Raw genomic sequence first — 18960 nt, 5'->3', positions numbered from 1 at the left:
CACTTTTAGAATCCGTGAGATTGATTGAATCATAAATATACAAGGAAATTCAGTTCATAAAACATCACTGGACTGTTAAGTTAAATCTATAAGGATTCAAATGCTAACCGTGTTAACTAGAGCTATCTGTGATAACCAAATGCAATTCTAGCTGCAATTTGAGATAACTCAAAGTGTTTCAATACTATAGAAGTAACTTAAAATATAAAATACAAATGTTTAATTAATAAAATAAAACACAATATTATAAGTTATCTAATTATTTTTTATAGTTCTTTAAGATACATTCTCTTCCAACACAAGTCTTGAAAGATAGGACTAGTATGCAGAGAAGTTAAAACATTTTCCCAAAGAAATGGAATTAGCATCAAAGCCTGAGGAGTATTACTACAGTGCTTTTTTTCAGATATCAAGCTTCTATTAAAATCTGATATGACACAATGGTGATTTATAAACAATCTATTATATAATAAATATAATGCAATATAATGCAATTTAATTATAGTATGTAATGTCTCAAACTATTTGAAGAATATTTCTGCAGCTGGAACAAAAAGTTTCCATCACTCATGAGGTAGATGGGCTGGGCATGTAACAGACAACATGATGAAACTTATATCTCTTCCTGGCAGTCTAGGGAGTTGAGGAACACCTCTGCCTCTGTGAAAGAAAGAGAGAATAATAATAGCTTGATAGTTGAGGGCAGCTTGTGTGTAATTTTTTATAGCTACTAAGAGAGAAAGAAGCAATTGCTTGCTTTTTTTTAGGGAGAAAAACTAGTTTCTATGCTTATAAGTAGTTAAAAAATATTTCTATAGTTTTTATCTATCTGACATTTTCAGGCCGTGATAGCCAACACTCTTAGAAGCAACGAGCCTGAAAAATATTATATTAGTTCTAAGTAAATTGGATTGGCAAGCCTTAAGTTGTCTGTGACCATATCAACAGGCCTATTTCTCCTCATATATCTAATAAAGCGCAACCCAATGATCACTAATATTATTAAAAGTGCTAGATATATTTGGTATCAGCAAAATAATCTTAGAAAGTGACTTTTGTTATTACAATTGTATGCCCTTTGTTTGCTAATTTTAATATTAATATCACTGAAAGAGGGAGTGTACCAGCAATGTTAACCACATATTAAAAGAGACTGAATGAAATTCTTTCAATAGAACAGTCAAATATATACAAAAATTACCCAAGCCATAGGTTTACAAATAAAAAAGAGGATATTACTTCAATATATCAAAACATGTGACATATATAGGCATCCAAATAAATTGGAGATATATTTTACATGCTGCTACATACTATAGATTGGGTAAGAGATATGAGTTTGTAATATTTTTTCAAGATGATGATAAATGAGAGAAGATTATTCTTAGAATTTGTCTATACCATCCAAACAAGAATGTCATCTTCTTGAATGATATATTGAATTTTCTACAATGAATAATGATTGATGTCTACCAATTTATTGTTCCACAGGAAATGTTTAGTAGTCTAAAACAATACAATGTAGCACCATAAATATATTCTATATCCCCATATAGTGAAGATGAAAATTGCCACCGTTTGATAAGAAATGTTGTTATAAAATCTATGAAGATTCAATCCAATATACCAATGAAAAAAATAGAGCATTTTGAGTTCAAAATGGAAAAAAAATACAAATACAAAAGAAATAAAACTTGTATTTTGGTATGCAGATTTCAAATACGAATAGATGCATTTTTAAATAATTCCAGTTGGAAGTATGGAATATTAGCAAACCATGTTGCAAATTTGTAAGATGCCAAAAAATATGTTTAAAATCTTATAGTCATATGTCCACAGATCAATAATTCTCAAGTTTACCATGAAAGAGATACACAAAGAAGTTTGCTAGATTTCTGGGTCTATTATCCAGTTCCTTAAGTCTATGATGAAGCTCAGCAACAAGAACCTGTAGTAATTCTGGTCCAGTGAATCCACAGATCAAACTTTAGGGGAAAAGAAACAAACAAAACACACTACATTGATAATACATCTTCATGGACATTATGTGAGTACATAAAAATAAAAATAGATATTAATGTTCAACTTGGATTTTCCTTCTATTATTTGAGAGGGATGGAATTAGAACCTTTTTGGGTTCCTTGAAGCAGGATAGATTAAACTTAGTAGGATCCTCATCATACTTTAAGGACCAAGTTACTATGGTCACCTTAAAGAATAAGGAGAAAAGTTACACAGAGAAGTGACACAGAGAAAAACAGTCATCTGTGCTTCTTCTCACAAAGAAACAATTTAGAATATATATAATTAGAGTTAGGAAAAATAAACAAAATAAAACAAATAAACAAAAAGCAAACAAAAGAAAGATCCATATAATTAAAACCAGTAGCCAACCAATGGCAAGAACAATTGTATGTACCTGACCAGTGTACCTCTCACCCGGATTTCAAAGCCCAAGGCCTTGGCTTCCTGAAGCAGGTAATATACTACTCTTGATGCCAGTTCTAAGTGAACCATACTAGCAAGTTACAACTCCTCTGAAGCAATCTCAAATAAAAAGTTTCAAAAGTTTAAGAAATTAAGAACCAGCTTTTCTGTATCTATCTTAGCTTTACAGCAGAATCCTAACTTGAGCCTAACCTCTGCAGGTCCTGTGATGATAAACGTCTACAAGTTGTAGAGGGTCAGTGTGTCAGGTTCCCAACTGCATTATATGATATATTCCATGGGGAAAACAAAACCAAAACAAAAACAAAAACCTCATCCAAAAAAGAGGTAGTCACATCTTTGAAGGTTGAACCAAGAATGTAGTTTAATGCTAGAGAAGATACGCTGAATGCCTTGAATACCTTAAATATGTTGTGAAGTCAGATAATATCCACAAGAGCTCCCATGGAACTCATTCAGCGAAGCTCTTTGTTCAGATCTTTAGTACATGTCTTACTCGTATCACATAATAGTTTACACTAGAAATGCATCCATAAAATAAAAATGAGCAAAACAAAAAACAGTCCCTCCTTTGAGGGAGCTTACATGGTTATAGGGTAGATTAGTGGTTGGTGATTTGGGTCAGATTCACCCAGACTGCCATTGTGAGGAACTGACAGTTGAACAGGGTTTAAATTAAGTAAATTTCCTGTAGGCAGAGAAAACAGAGAATGCAAAGGCCTAAGGAGCAGAATATGTGAAGGGAAAAATGGATGATGCCACCAACAGCCAGATCATAAAGGTAGTCTAATGCCACTGCAGACAATTTCGGGGTTTGCTATTTTGAGATAAGGAGATTGAAGTCTGTGGAAGAGGTCGAGAACTAATAACCAAATGAGATCAAATCAATACTGCTTTATTACACATGATTAAGTGAAAGGAAAGAGATTGAGACTTTTAACGGAAAAAAGAAAAAAATGCAAAAAAGAAATGTAAAGTTTAAGAGATTGGTTTCTGGAACCATCTTCCTTGGATTCATATTCAGAATTCATCATTCACTAGCTATGACATTTGGGTAAGTTATTTAAATTTTATTTAAGTTTTCTCTACCTCAGTGACCTCCAATAATAATAGTTTATTGTGAAGAATAAGTAACTCAAAAGATCTAATGTTGTACTGCGTATATATTAAGCATACGATTAGTGTTATTTTTTCCACTGTTGTTATTATTTATTAACTTACCAAAGGTTTTGAACAAAATGCTATTAAAAGACAACTTCTTCATAATTTCAAAGCAATCGGATATAAAGCTAACACTTTAGCTAAATATTATCTATCAGGTTTGACTTTGGTTTGTAGCTTTATTCACATCTATAAAAATTTTATTTTGAAAATCTATAAAACAGGTACCTCTCAGCAGCTTCTGTATCCAGTGTAGAATTATAAGGAGTTCAGACATAGCAGATGGTTTTCTCAATATGAACACATATCAGATACATGAATGTTCATAGCAGCACTATTCTGTAGTGAAAGGTTGAAACAACCCAAATGTCCATCAACTGAGAAAATTAACTAAATGTGGTAGAGCCATACAATGAAATACTGAGCCATAAAAAGGAATGAAGTATTGATACTACAATGTGGATTAAACTTGAAAAAACTCTGCTAAGTGAAAGATGGAAGACTACATATTGTATAATTCCATGTAATGAAATATCTAGGATAGGTAAATCCATACAGAAATCAGGTCCGCGGCTCCCAGGCACCAGGAAGGAGGAGAATAGGGAGTGCCTGCTTAATGGGTATGGGGTTTCCTTTTGGGATGATGAAATGATCTGAAAGTAGAAGGAATGGTTGCACAACAATCTGAATGTGCTAAATGCCACTGAATTACACAGTTAAAATGGTTAATTTTATGTTACACATATGTTACACATATTTCACCTCCATAGAAAATCTTAAGACTGTATACCACATAAGTCCTTTTTAACTTGTTACTTAAAAAATAACATTCAAATGAATATATATATATATACACACATATATATATCAGAAAGTATGATATCGCTTATTGGTAACTGTGCAGAAATCACTGGAAATAAGAAACTATGCTTTGACAAGCAATTGTAACTCAGTAAACTCCGGGTCAAGCCCATAATTGTGATAGGTTTGAATTTTAAGACAACTTTCTAGATACTAAAGGATTTAGTAGGAGGTCATGTCAGGGAGCCAGAAATTGAAATATAAGGAAAATGGCACACTTGAAATAGTGTTTGAGAGGACATAGCAGACACCAGAAGTGTGGTAGAGAGTGATAATAGAGAATATCCCATCTCATGAACTAAACATTTGTGTACGTCCAAAGTTCACATGATGAAGTCCCAACTCCCAACCTGATAGAATTTGAAGGTGGAGCCTTTGGGAGGTGATTAGGTTTAGATGAGGCCATAAAAGTAGAACGCTCAAGATGGGATTAGTGCCCATATAAGAAGGAGAAGGACCAGAGCACTCTCTGTTGCTCTTCCACATGGGCACACAGTGAGAAGGTAGCCATCTATATGCCAGGAAGAGGGTTCTCACCGGGAACCAAATCTGCCTGTACCTTAACCTTGGACCGCCCAGCCTCCAGACCCGGAGAGAAATAAATGTATGTTGTTTTAAGCTACCTGGTCTATCTACGGTATTTTGTCATCACACCCCAAGCTGATTAAGACTCTAGTACACAAGCCTTCAAAGTTCTTGTTTGTTTAATCCCTAAAGGGTTTATGAAAAAGAAGTACATGACTCACATTTTAAAATTTAACAACTGTGCCTAATTGCATGTTAGCAAGTGAGCACCATATCTGCCCCTGCCCCCCTCTCATTCTCTTTGCTCCATCACAGAGGTTGGGAGCTTTAGAATTACATTTTTTTTAAAAGTATTTGGTAACAGAGTCCTGAGAAACATTCTGCCAGTAAGATCCATTTGCACAAGATGAAAAAACAGGAGGGCAGAGGCCTTTTTACTGTTTCTGTAGCAGAGATTTAGGCTGCAGTAGCCACAGTTTTTAGGTAAATTCAACACATTTCCCTGCAAACCAACATCCTTAATACTGTCGAAAACTATAATTACTAGTGTAATTTCCTATGATTTTTGCAATTTCTTATTGCAAAAATGAATGAGTGAATCTGAATCTGAATCTGAAACCTGGTGGAGGTTTTCCTGATTTTTACATCATCTATCCCTTTTAATGGTCCTGTAAACTACTTTGCTCAATTCCAATTCTGCTTAAAATATATGGAGTGGTTTCTATTTTCTTTACAAAACTCTGCTTCATCTAAAATGTATTAGTTTCATATGTGCAAAGTATGTATTCCTGACTTTTGTGTATTACTGCCCATACAATTTACATATATTTTCATGAAAGTATTTAGAGCTACAGGTCTAGCTTGTCCAATACCTGAAAACATGCACAATTTGACCTGGTGATAAAGTAAGCCCAGTCATTAAAATAATCAACCAAGTCAGGCTTAATGTCCATCAGAAAAGTCACTCTTCCCTAATCTTATTTCTGAATATTAAGATAGGTAACAAATGGTAAATGATAGAGATAAATACATGCATACATACATACATACACACACAAATATGTAACTGTGCCAACATTTTGGCCATAGATCACCACGATGTACTCAATTTAATATCCTTACAGGCATGTTATTATCACAGGGCTCTTCTAATGGCTCAAGCTTTTTCAGTTGTCTGTGTTTGCTTTCTTAAAAGATTTTTTAGCTTTTTTTTTCTCCCCTATGGCGATGTCTCATTGATAGATGAAAAATATTCCTTTTTTTTCTGTTAAAATGGGAAATGAGTTCTTGTGAAAGGAGAGTTTGGAAAAGAAACTGAGGATCAGAAGCAGACTAATTTAGGAAACAGCACAGATAAAAGTTGAGGATCTGGACAATTGTTCCCTTTAAATTATTCATGTCCATGCACTTCCTAGAAAACCAGAGGTGTGTGTTAAAAACTACTGCTTCAGCAGCATATCTTTATTTCCTCTGCCTCCAAAATAAAAGGTTCTGGGAGACTGAATAGTTATATATTAACATTAGATAGGATTTTCCATTCTGTATAACAATCTTAGAAAGAATTTGTGGTTTTTCAATACTTGAATGAATGTGCTTAGTGCCTACCACAGGTGAACACTTTGAAGTAACATTCATTTAGTTTGATTTATTAACTACCATAATGTTGCACTTCAATATTAAACATATTTTGAGGGCTACTATTGCGTCTTGGAGAATGTCCTCTTTTTGTCTTATTTTATATATACTTCTTTTTAATAAAAAATATTCATTAATCACTTATTATGTGATAACATTGTAGTGAATTACAGACGCAAGAATGAACTAGGCTCCCTTGCAAGAGCACTCAGTCTAGTGGTTCAATCTACTGCAGACAACGTGTCTAGAGTTAATTCCTAACACACAAATCTATTGATCTCATTCTCAGCCAGCCTTTCTGTCTACCATCAGAAAACACCATTCCCCTCCCCTCTAAAGGAAAAAGCATGGAGAGTTTCAACTAGTACGCTGCAAAAAAAAAAAAAAAAAAAAAAACATTATAAAAATAATGTGTTAAGATTTTCTAACATTTGCCAGATAATAAACTCAGCTCTTAGCAAAAATTATGTGACTAAATACTCAAAATATATCTATGAAATGTATATTTCCTCATTTTCCAGAGGAGTGGACTGTAGATTAGATAATTTTAGAAACTTACACGAAGTTCCACATTATTCAGTATACAAATTTAGTTCAACTTTGCTACTGGTTCCAGCTTATTGCCACCAATGATTCTAATCTTCTAATGCCAATTCCTACAGAAAAGGAATCCTGTTTATCTCTCCATCACATACTATTTTGCTTCAGATACAGTAATGTGCTTACTACCTCTCCTGTAATACAACAAATATGTTTTGCACTTTGACCCTAAGATATTCTTAGATTATTTTACATTGGCTAGAGTATCCATTTCACATATACATTTCAAATATAGCCCAAGCAAATTCTGTCCTTTCTATTGAAGTTAAGATAAAATCCTACTTCCTAGAAGTATTCCACATTGACTTCCTCCCTTTAGCACATTGCATGTAAAGCAATTATAATGTATATTACACTCTTATCAATGTTGGTTCTAATACAAGGAAGTATATTAATTTATTTATATCAATTGCTATTAAGGATATTTATTTGTTTGTTTATTTATTTATTTATTTATTTATTTATAATTATTGTATTTATTCGGATGCCTGGGTGGCTCAGTGGTTGCGCACCTACTTTTGGCCCAGGGCATGATCCTGGAGTCCTGGGATCAAGTCCCGCACTGAGCTCCCTGCATGGAGCCTGCTTCTTCCTCCCTCTGCCTATGTCTCTGCCTCTCTCTCTGTGTCTCTCATGAATAAATAAGTAATTTTTTTTAAGATTTTATTTATTTGAGAGAGAGAGAGAGCATGAGCATGAGCCAGGGGAAGCACAGAGTGAGAGGGAGAAGCAGTCTCTCTGTTAAGCAGAGCGCAGGATCCCAGGACACTGGGATCATGGCCTGAGCTGAAGGTAGACGCTTAACTGACAGCCACACAAGGTGCCCAAAGGATACACTTTTTTCTTTAATTTTACTTTGTAGCCTCTACTTACCAAAAATTTCTTTTGCATTAATTTTCAGAATTCTCACCCTTTATTTGATCAAATCTATTTTCCTTTTCTCTGTGTATGCGTGTGTGTGTGTGTGTGTGTGTGTGCGTGTGTCCTTAATTGGTTTCAAAGTTACATGCATTTTGCTTTATTTATTTGACTGCATATAAATATCTTAGCATGAATACTTAACCTAGTAATATTCAACATTAGCTAATTTTTCTGTTCCTATCCTGAACAAAAACAATACTGCAGATATGTCTGTATTCTCCAGGGCATTATGGATATTAATTTAGAGCTATTTATTTTTTCTATAATATTTATAATCATAGTATTATTACTAAAGATCATAGTTAAATTAGTTTTGATAAATATTTTACTTGTTTACCCTTGTTTGTGTGTAACAATCTTTCTTTTTGTCTTTGATTTGTTTCTTGCTGGCAGACTCTCTTCAGTGGTTTATTTAGAAAAAAAATAAGAGTAATAAATTCTATTAGTTTTTATAAAGATGAAAATTCACTCTTTCTTTCAATGAAAGCTTAGTTTATTATAGAATTCTGGGTTGATTCACTATATCTTCAGATCTCTGTTGCTCATGATAAGCCTACAAGCAGTCAGAGTCTTTCCATTTTTTGGACTCTGTGTTTCCTCATTATTAAAAATATATATTTAACTTTGATATTCTGAAAATTTATTACTATGTATTTGGCCGCATGTTTGGCTTTATTTCCCCTGATTAGGATTAGAAGTGATTTTTCAATCTGAGAACACATGTCTTTTCTCTATTATAAAATGATTTAAGCCATTTTATTTTTCATTTGTGCCTCTTCTCCATTCATTCCCTGTTTCTGGAATTCCTATAAAATGGATATTAAAACTTGTCTTAATAGATCTCTTATCCCTTATCTCTGAGGAAATCTTTATGAGTACCAAGTCTTCTGTAAAAGACTTCACTATTTTACTGGTCCATTTTCTTACGACTATGTTTTTCATTTCTAGAGATTCAATTATTTTCTTTCAGAGCTGCTATTTTTCCGCCAGACCCTCTTATTTTTGTTTAATTTATTCTTTTGTATTGTAACAGACCCTTTTTTTTCTTAAAGATTTTATTTATTTATTTATTTATTTATTTATTTATTTATTTATTTATTTATTTATGAGAAACAAAGAGACAGAGAGGTAGAGATACAGGCAGAGGGAGAAGCAGGCTCCATGCAGGGAGCCCAATGTGGGATTCGATCCCAGGTCTCCAGGATCGCGCCCTGGGCCGAAGGCGGCACTAAAACCGCTGAACCACTCCGGCTGCCTTGGTCCATTTTTAAAGTCTAGTCTCTGTATTGTTATATCTATTAACTCTTTCTGTCATCGTGTTTTTTTCTTCTATTTTTTTGTATCTTTTAATAATAAACTCATACTTAGTAGTTCTTGATTTCATGGGAGTATCACAGACCTTGGGGTATACAGGACCTTTGTAGGCATAGTTTTATTTGATTCTGCTGGAATCCCATGAAAGCCAAACTTTTTCTTTTTCTTCTTCTTCTTCTTTTTCTTTTTCTTTCTTTCTTTCTTTCTTTCTTTCTTTCTTTCTTTCTTTCTTTCTTCTTTCTTTTTTCTTTCTTTCTTTCTTCTTTCTTTTTTCTTTCTTTCTTTCTTTCTTTCTTTCTTTCTTTCTTTCTTTCTTCTTTCTTTCTTTCTTTCTTTCTTTCTTTCTTTCTTTCTTTTCTTTCTTTTCTTTCAGGGTGCCAATCCCATGAGAGTAAGATTAGTTTAGAAAAAAACACATATATCCCGCAGAGTCTTAAGATTTTGATTATATAGAGATATGAACCTAGCTCGTCGAGTTGACCATATTGGCTGAGGCCACCTATTTGTATGTTTTTATTTTCTTCATTATAACATAAACCTCTGTTACAGAAAAAAATATTTTTTTCCAATTTTCTTTCTGTCTTATACTTTGTAGATACTAAAAATATATATGATGTTTATTCAACCTGAACAAAAGAAATTAATACCATGAAAGTCTTAAAGAAGACATATGAACCCACGGTTTATATTATAAATGTTATCAATGAAATAATCTTCAAACAAATATTTTTTAAAATAGAAGTTCAATTTCTCCAGTATTTTAAATGTGGTTTTCTATCATGCAAGTGAGAAAATAGTACAACTATATTTGCATAAAAGCCTCTAAGTTATTTTTCAAGTTTTTCTTTTGAATTTTATTTATTCACGAGAGACACAGAGGAGAGGCAGAGACACAGGTAGAGGGAGAAGCAGGCTCCTCGCAGGGAGCCCAAGTGCAGCACTTGATCTCTGCACCCGGGATCAAGCCCTGAATTGAAGCCAGATGCCCAACCACTGAGCCACCCAGGTATCCCTTTTTCAAGTATAATGGTGGTGTTCTTCTAATCCCTCCTGCAAATATTTATTTTCCAAAAAAGCATTTACCTCCTTCCCCCCAATAACAACATGATAAGTTTATATTGAGGGAAAACTAAAATTCCTAAAGGAAAGAAGCTACATTCTAAGTACATTAATTATAAAAATAGTTTTAAATGTTAATCTATGTGCAAAACAGTACCCCAAAATGAACCTTCCCTTATATTCATCCTACAATAGAATAACACATAGAAGATGTTAGGAGGAAATCCCACTGTTGGTAATCAAGGCCTCCCAAAAGAATGGCATTTCTATAGTTTGGATCATCATAGAATATCTGTCATAAAGTAAAAGAACCAGATACATCATTAAGATATTTTATGCTCGCATAGAGAAAATCCATCAGCATATAGGCAAGTTTGCAACAGGGCAATAAGATTGTTGCTTAAACTCTTTAGAGGAAATACATCTGAATTCTTTGCTATAAAGATGAAAAATTTAAATCAAAGGCATTAGCATTAGCTAGATGTGTGATCATGGACAAATCACTCACCCCTTTGTCACCTAGTTCCTTTATCTATATAATGAAAAAGAGACACTTAAATATCACTAAGGTCCATTGTAACACAAATAGCCTAGATTTCAATTGCCTAGTCCCTAAGAACTCACTAGAATATGAGATTGATGCTGGAAAGAACAAAACTACAATAATGAACCTAAAACACATTTACTGTTTATGAAAGAACTCCTCCTATCAGAATCCTGAACCCCTAATCCCTTTATTCCTTAAACATTCTATTAAAAAACAAAAGTAGGATCATTCTAGATACCTAACGAGGACTCCCCCCACCCCTAGCTGAACTGCTAGCAAGTTGTCTGCTTCCTGTAAGGGGAAAAATAATAAAATAAATAAATAATAAAATTAAAATAAAATAAAATAAAATAAAATAAAATAAAATGATAAAATAAAATAAATTGAAGACTTATTTTCATCAGAATAATTTCAGAGAAATTGAAAAGTTTCTGAGAAATTATCATCAAATTAGAAGTCTGAAATTTTGAAATAAGCAGAATTAGTTTTAGCTCCAGTCCAAAGAAGTTTAATTACAAAATTGCTAGACTTGATTTTAATATAGAGCAGCAATTATTTGGGTTTTATGGGTCATTTAATCTAAAACACTAATGTATCTTCTTTAAAGAAAACAACTAAATAGTTCTTTAAAGAAATAATTTCAACTATGATGAATATTTTTTAACTAAGAAAATCTATCAAATTCTCCTCTCTTTCTCATTGCATCATTTAACTAGAAAGTTAAAGAGTAAGTTCCTCTTATAAGATATAAAAAGAAGATATTTGCATAAGGTGGGTACCATTTCAAATCTCGACAAGATAACTAATGCCGTGGTATAGTGTCATAGCTCAAATTCTTCTATCCAGTTGTTACATTTCAGTAACTGCTACCACTCAGTAGCTATAGACTTTGAGAAACTTCACTTTTGTCCTTAGTTTTCTAATCTATGTAATGGCACCCATAGGAATACTAGGTACGTTCAATTGGAAGAACTATCAAGAGAGGAAGAAAGAGAAAGAGACATAGAGATAAAGAGACAGAAACAGAGAGACAGAGAAAAAGACAACAGAGAGAGAGATTATTTCATCTAATGCCTGGTCCAAACAAGTTGCTTAAATACCTTTGCTATTTTTCTTCCAAAGATCATTCTTGTTATTATTTTTACTATTGTTTTGTAATGAAAGTTTAGTTTAGCTTTCAGACCCAACATTGTGAAGTAACAGATTTTTATATACATAAGTATACCAACTTAAATCCATTTTATTTTTATGGGGAAAAACACATTAATGGACAACAGTAATTTTTCTGTAACCTGGGCTAATTTCTTTGAATTATAGTTAGGGGATTAGTCATTCCTTTGATCACTCAACAAAACATGTATTGTAATTTACTATGTACCAGGTCCTGGTATGATGCTGTAAAAACAGTAGGGACCAAAACAATGTAAACACCTGCCATCACAGAATTTCTATTATTGGAGCAGGAGATAGGATAGACATATGTATATATCCATATATGCATATACAGTGTTTATCAGATAGTGAGGTTTTAGAATGTAGGAAATATAACTGGGCAAGGACACAGAGATTATAGGGTAAGTGAGGAGAGGAATTCATTTAAATAGTGTGGCCAGAAGGACTCTGACCCAAATGAAATGAGAGAGCAAGTCATGAGAATACAATGAGGGAGAAGAGCCAGCATGATAACAAAGTTAAGTTCCTGAACAAAGATTGTGTTTGACATGTTTGTTCATAATACCAAGCTAGCAACTTGATTGAACCAAATATAGTTTCAGGGATCCCTGGGTGGCTCAGCAGTTTAGCACTTGACATTTGCTCAGGGCATGATCCTGGAGTCCTGGAATTGAGTCCTGCATCAGGCCTGCTTCTCCCTCTGCCTGTGTCTCTGCTTCTCTCTCTGTGTGTATCTCTCATTAATGAATGAATGAATGAATGAATGAATGAATGAATAAAATCATTTAAAAAAAGAAACAAATGTAGTTTCATAAAACAGTTATGTAACATCTGGCACAAAGTAGGCACTCAGCATATGATAATTACTATTATGAAATGAAAATATGGGCTACATAGCTGTATGTGGATTTGGGGGGACTAAAAATATTTAGAGAGAGAAATTCTCTATAAAAAAATGGTTGAGGGCCCTTGAAATAAAAGAAAGTACCAAGAAGAAAAACATAATTCAAAAATAAAATAAAATAAAAATAAAGAACAGACAAGGGAAACCTAAATATAAAAATAAATCATTTTACTACCTGTCCAAATGTAAGGAACAGAAATGTGTGACTTCCTAGAGATCTTTACAATTAAGGCCATCATGTCATCCCTAAATCAGTTTCCACCACTCTATTAGAATGTACATGTTAAAAACATATATAGAATCAATGCCTTATATGGGCTTAAATGGATAAATCCTATACATTTGTCATTCTCTTTTGTCATGTTATAGTATTTAGACATTATCTTAGAACAAAGAATCTCAGCAGCTATTTGTTAGAAAGTGACAGTGAAAAAAATCAGGAAATATGAAGTTGAATTGAAAACGTCTAATACCTTCAAAATAAACCATTAATAAGTTCACCTGCATTTAAAAGACATATATTAAAAAAAGACATGTGTTAAACATGTAAGTGTACGATGTAGTTCTTGACACCTGGAAAAGGGTAGAGGATGAAAAGTAAATAATTTAGTTTCAAATGACAAACCATAACGGTAGCATAAAATGAATAATAGGAACATCAGCAGAAAGGAGAGGAAGGATCCATGGGCTATATTCCTTTTGACAGAACTAACATAACTAAACAAAGAACCCATCTCTCAGAGAAAAGATGGGGGAAGAAAGGGGAAAAAAAAATCAGAGGAGCAAATACCATAAGCCGATTCTCTCTGTCAACCACTGTCCAAAGGACTGAAAGTATTGGCCAAGGACTTCAGTATTAGCCCACTGGTGAGACCATCACTCTGTTGAGTTGCTGCTAATAGCACCTAATTAGGAAAGCAAGTCTAACTCCTATGAGCCCATGTTAATGAAGCCATTTTCAGACTGCAATTTCCATTACGATAAACGTTTTGCTTGTAAGTAGAAAATATCCTGGTCATCTGAATGTGACTTAATCATTCATGTGATTTTTCTATTTATCATTAATATGTTGTCATTCTATTTATCAGTCTCTGAGGTTGGATAGTGTGACTCTATCCTGAAAGACATTTGATGCTCACATGCATCAGGATACAAGATCTGCAATATTGAGTTCATATCAGGAACCCCAGTCAATTCCCCAAGGATACAGCCTTTTACAGACTTTGAAACATCAGCAAGGCTTTCCAGGAGACCCTCCACTTCATTTACATACTTTATTTAAACTCTCCTCCATTAAATGCATTTTATTCTTTTACCCGTCTTTGACAAAAATCATTTTTTTTATATTTAGAAGTTTTTTTCTCCAACCTGTTAAAATCTCATTATTGCAGGCCTTTAAAATCATTTTAAAACTACCCTCTTCCCTGGAACCGCTGGCTGAAAAACTCTGCTGGTGTTTTTAGCTCTCATAACACTTTGTATCTGTGTGTGTGTGTGTGTGTGTGTGTGTGTGTGTAACTGTTTTATCTTATTTTCTACTTGTATATATTTTTTTCTGTTTAAGTGATTGCTAGCTAGTTGAAGAAAGATAAATCTGATAAAGAACCATTATCCATAAAAAAAAAGAACCATTATCCAAAATATACAAAATACTATATTGTTGGTAAGTTTTATTATTGAAATCTGAATTCTTTTCACTCTTTAGAATACTTCATATTTTTAAAAGATTTTATTTATTTATTAATGAGAGATACAGAGAGAGAGAGAGAAGCAGGTTCCATGCAGGAAGCCCGACATGGGACTTGATCCCAGGACTCCAGGATCACGCCCTGGGCTGAAGGCAGGCACGAAACCACTGAGCCACCCAGGCATCCTGAAGACTTCATTTTTTAGAATAATTTTAGCTTCCCAGTAACATTGAGAAGAGGGACAGAGATACCCCATATAGCCCCTTCCCCTAACAAGGCACACATAGCCTTTCCCCGTATCAACATCCCCCATCAGAGTGGTACATTTGTTATAGTTGAGGAACCTACACTAATATATTATAATCACTCAAAGTCCATATTTTACTTTATGGTTCACTGCTGGTGTTACGTATTCTATGGTTTGGGATAAATGTGTAGTGATAACTATCCATCATTATAGTATCATAGAGAATATTTTCACAGCCCTAGTAACTTTCTGTGTTCTACCTATACATCCCTTCTGAACCCTGTCCCCAACCCCTGACAACGCATTGATCTTTTTACTCTTTCTTTAGTTTTGCTCTTTCCAAAATATCATAGAGTTGGAATCATAATATTGTAGCCTTTTGAGATTGGCTTACTTCACTTAGGAATATGGAGTTAAGTTTCCTTCATGGCTTTCCAGGGTTTGATAGCCCAATTCTTTTAGCACTGAAAAATAATCCACTATCTGAATAAACCAGTTTATTTATCTATATACCTACTAAAGAACATCTTGATTGCTTCCAAGTTTTGGCAATTATGAATAAAGCTGCCATAAACACTCATGTCCAGATTTCTGTGTGGACGTAGGTTTTCAACTCTTTTAACCAAATACCAAAGAATGTGATTGCTGGATTGTCTGATAAGGGTGTATTTAATTTTGTAATAAACCACCAAAGTGTCTTACAAAGTGGCTATACCATTTTCCATTCTTACTGGCAATGAATGAGAATTTTAGTTGTTCCAAATCCTCTTCAGCACTTGGTCTTGTCGGTGTTTTGAAGTTTGGCTATTTTAATGGGTGTGTAGTAGTAGACATTCTTTTACTTTTCATTTCCCTGATGACATATGATACATCTTTTCATATTATTTGTTTTCTTTGATGAGGTGCCTCTTAAGATCTTTGGCTCATTTTTTAGTCAGGTTGTTTTTTATTGTTAAGTTTTAGAGGGAGATTTTTGCATATTTGGGGTAATGGTTCTTTATCAGATTTGTCTTTTGGAAATATCTGTTCTCAGTCTGTGGCTTTTCTTCTCCTTCTTTTGACATTGTCTTTCACAAAGTAGAAATTTTTAATTTTAATGAATTTTACTTTATCAAATTTTTTTAATGAATTGTGCCTTTGGTGTTGTATCTAAAAAGTCATTGCCATAACCAGTTTCATCCAGGTTTTCTCCAATGTTAATCCTTTTTTTTAAAGATTTTATTTATTTATTCATGAGAGACACAGAAAGAGAGGCTGAGACACAGGCAGAGGGTGAAGCAGGCTTCCCTCAGGGAGCCCAATGTGAGACTGGATCCCCAGACCCCGGGATGATTCCCTGAGCTGAAGGCAGATGTGCAACCACTGAGCCACCCAGGCGTCCCTCCAATGTTCGTCTTCTAGGGGTTTCATACTTTTGCATTTTACATTTAGGTTTGTGATTTAAGTCATTTTAGTGAAGGATGGAAATGTATGTCTAGATTAATTTGTTTGCTTGTGGTTGTCCACTTGTTCCAGGCATCATTTTTTTTAATTTTTATTTATTTATGATAGTCACAGAGAGAGAGAGAGAGAGGCAAAGACACAGGCAGAGGGAGAAGCAGGCTCCATGCACCGGGAGCCCGACGTGGGATTCGATCCCGGGTCTCCAGGATCGCGCCCTGGGCCAAAGGCAGGCACCAAATCGCTGTGCCACCCAGGGATCCCCCAGGCATCATTTATTGAAAAAAATTATCTTTATTCCACATATTGTCTTTGCTTATTTGTCAAGATTGGTTGACTTCATTCATGTGAGTCTATTTCTGAGCTCCCTATTCTGTTCCATTGATTTGTTTATTCTTTCACCAATACCACACTGTCTTGATTACTGCAGCTTTATAGTACGTTTTGAAGTCAGATATAATCTGTCCTCCAACTTTGTTCTTCAGTATTGTTTATTCTGGGCCATTCTTGGGAAAAAATGAATTATATATCTTTACTGTATCAAAGGCTCTTTAAGCATTATATAGGCACATAGGGTTAATTGCCAACACTGTATAATTTCATTTGGGTACTATTTCTCACAGAGACAATATCACCCTTAACATTCTTTCATGTCAAATAATAGAGAAAATTACACATTGTTCTAAAGAGACAAATTTCCACTTAATAGGAATGATTTCTCTGGAAAGGATGATAGTCTCATTCCATATAAAAGGCAGGGATTATTTCCCTTCTAGCTACTAGCTGTCTGACTGTGCTTAGCTATATGAATTTGCTTAGCATAAAGTATCAAAGGCATTATAGGTAAAATTGGTAAGGGATGCTTTCCCTGGTTAAGCTTGGCTATGTTTGTTTTAGCTCCAAAAAAACTACCATTTTACATAACAAAGAGATGGTATTGTTGAATGTGTTATTCTTCAATACTGTTTCTAAGCCCTGAATGAAATGTAAATAATTCTCAGAAGGCCCTTAGCCCAGTTTTGTAGGCAGAGCTCAGTACAGGAAGGGAGACTGGTCTGAAGCCACATTAAGAATCTACTGGAGAACTGTCATTAGAACTTGGGAGCATCTGCAAACAAGCCTGTACCCAAAACAGAAGCTTATGTCAGTCTTAATCACTATGGAGTGACACTATTAGCTACAGCAAGCATTTTTAACTAAAGGAATTTCAAGGCTAAACCCAGCATCAGGTCAAAAGAAAACCATCTTTCCTGGTAAAAAGGAAAGCATAAATGATGCACAAAGTTGACATTTTAGAATTCCTTCAAAATTAGTTTTAAGATAATTTTTTCCAATTAGAATATAAGCCACAAAAGAAGAGATAAACAAACTTTTTGTATCACCCAATCAGCTAGCATTGTGCATTTTCCATGTTGTAATTATAAGTTCTAAGCAGGAGACAATCTTGAGTCTTAGCAGTAAAGATATTCTAGGAACAGTTGGGGCAGACCTAAGAGAAGTGGCTGAGGAGCCTTCTAGGACACTCCATCATTAGCAAAAAAAAAAGAAAAAAGAAGCCAGCCGTAGGGAGTTGGACCTACTTACATACAGCCAGTTTTTCCAGTAAGGAGCTGGTGATTCTGAAATATTAATTGTTCCAATGTGTCCTCCATCCTAGTTCCTTGGAGTTCTGTGAAGACACAGATAAGTTAAAAGGTTAAAAGCTATTTGACTAAAATATTTATAGCAGTTCTCTGTCTCCAACCTGATGTAGTGTAACTCAGAGGATTACACAGTGCTCTCTCGCAGTTTCCTCCAAACCACCTAGTTCATTTGGCATTCAGACCTTTGTACATAAGCAGAGGCATTTGGCTGGGTGACCATAGCTCATGGCAAGAGATTTTGGTACCCAGTAAAAGCAGCAATACATTTCAGAGAGGCCCAAATGGAGAATGTAAAGATGAGTAGATTAGTGCCAATGCCCAGAGGGAGACAGCAGCAGTGGTGGTGGCAGTTGGTGGGAGCAGACTTGTTTGCAAGAAAATGTGAAACACTCTGTAAAATACCAGGCAGGGGCCTTTGTTGAGCACTAACGTTCTTCCATCTGCTCTAGGGATAGGCTGCCAGTGTAATTTCTTATCTGCTCACAGGCTGGTAAAACTTAGGAAGACAAGGTAAAGGTGGAGTTAGTGTAACATTTTTGGTTTCTATACGACTATTCTGTAATATTTGGAAGTTAACTGATTTTTTATGCATGCAATGGTCAAAACTTCTGATTTTAACCTTAACAAGTTTGTGCTGTATAATATATTATTAGCATGATTTTAAGGTTATAATTAAAGAGCCAGACCAAATGATCTTATCATTCTATCCGGAATCCAATCAGATATAATCTTAATGTCCCTAATATTTGTGGTGCTCACATACTAGAAAGAAAAATACGTATATGAATAGAGGA

The 18960-nt window shown here is 34.2% G+C and overlaps 1 long non-coding RNA gene across 1 annotated transcript; it reads right to left on the bottom strand.

The window, feature by feature from the left end:
* Positions 1–244: 244 nt before the first annotated feature.
* LOC144282972 (uncharacterized) lies at positions 245–18190 on the bottom strand. The gene is made up of 2 exons (XR_013351381.1): positions 18108–18190; positions 245–660 (listed from the first exon to the last, which is right to left on the bottom strand). It is a non-coding gene; the product is annotated as an uncharacterized LOC144282972 (long non-coding RNA).
* Positions 18191–18960: the final 770 nt, after the last annotated feature.

This window comes from Canis aureus, chromosome 14 (genome assembly GCF_053574225.1).
Source record: "Canis aureus isolate CA01 chromosome 14, VMU_Caureus_v.1.0, whole genome shotgun sequence".
Taxonomy (NCBI): Eukaryota; Metazoa; Chordata; class Mammalia; order Carnivora; family Canidae; genus Canis; species Canis aureus.
The sequence above is the reverse complement of the archived record's forward strand: the minus strand, read 5'-3'. Positions and strand labels throughout refer to the sequence as shown.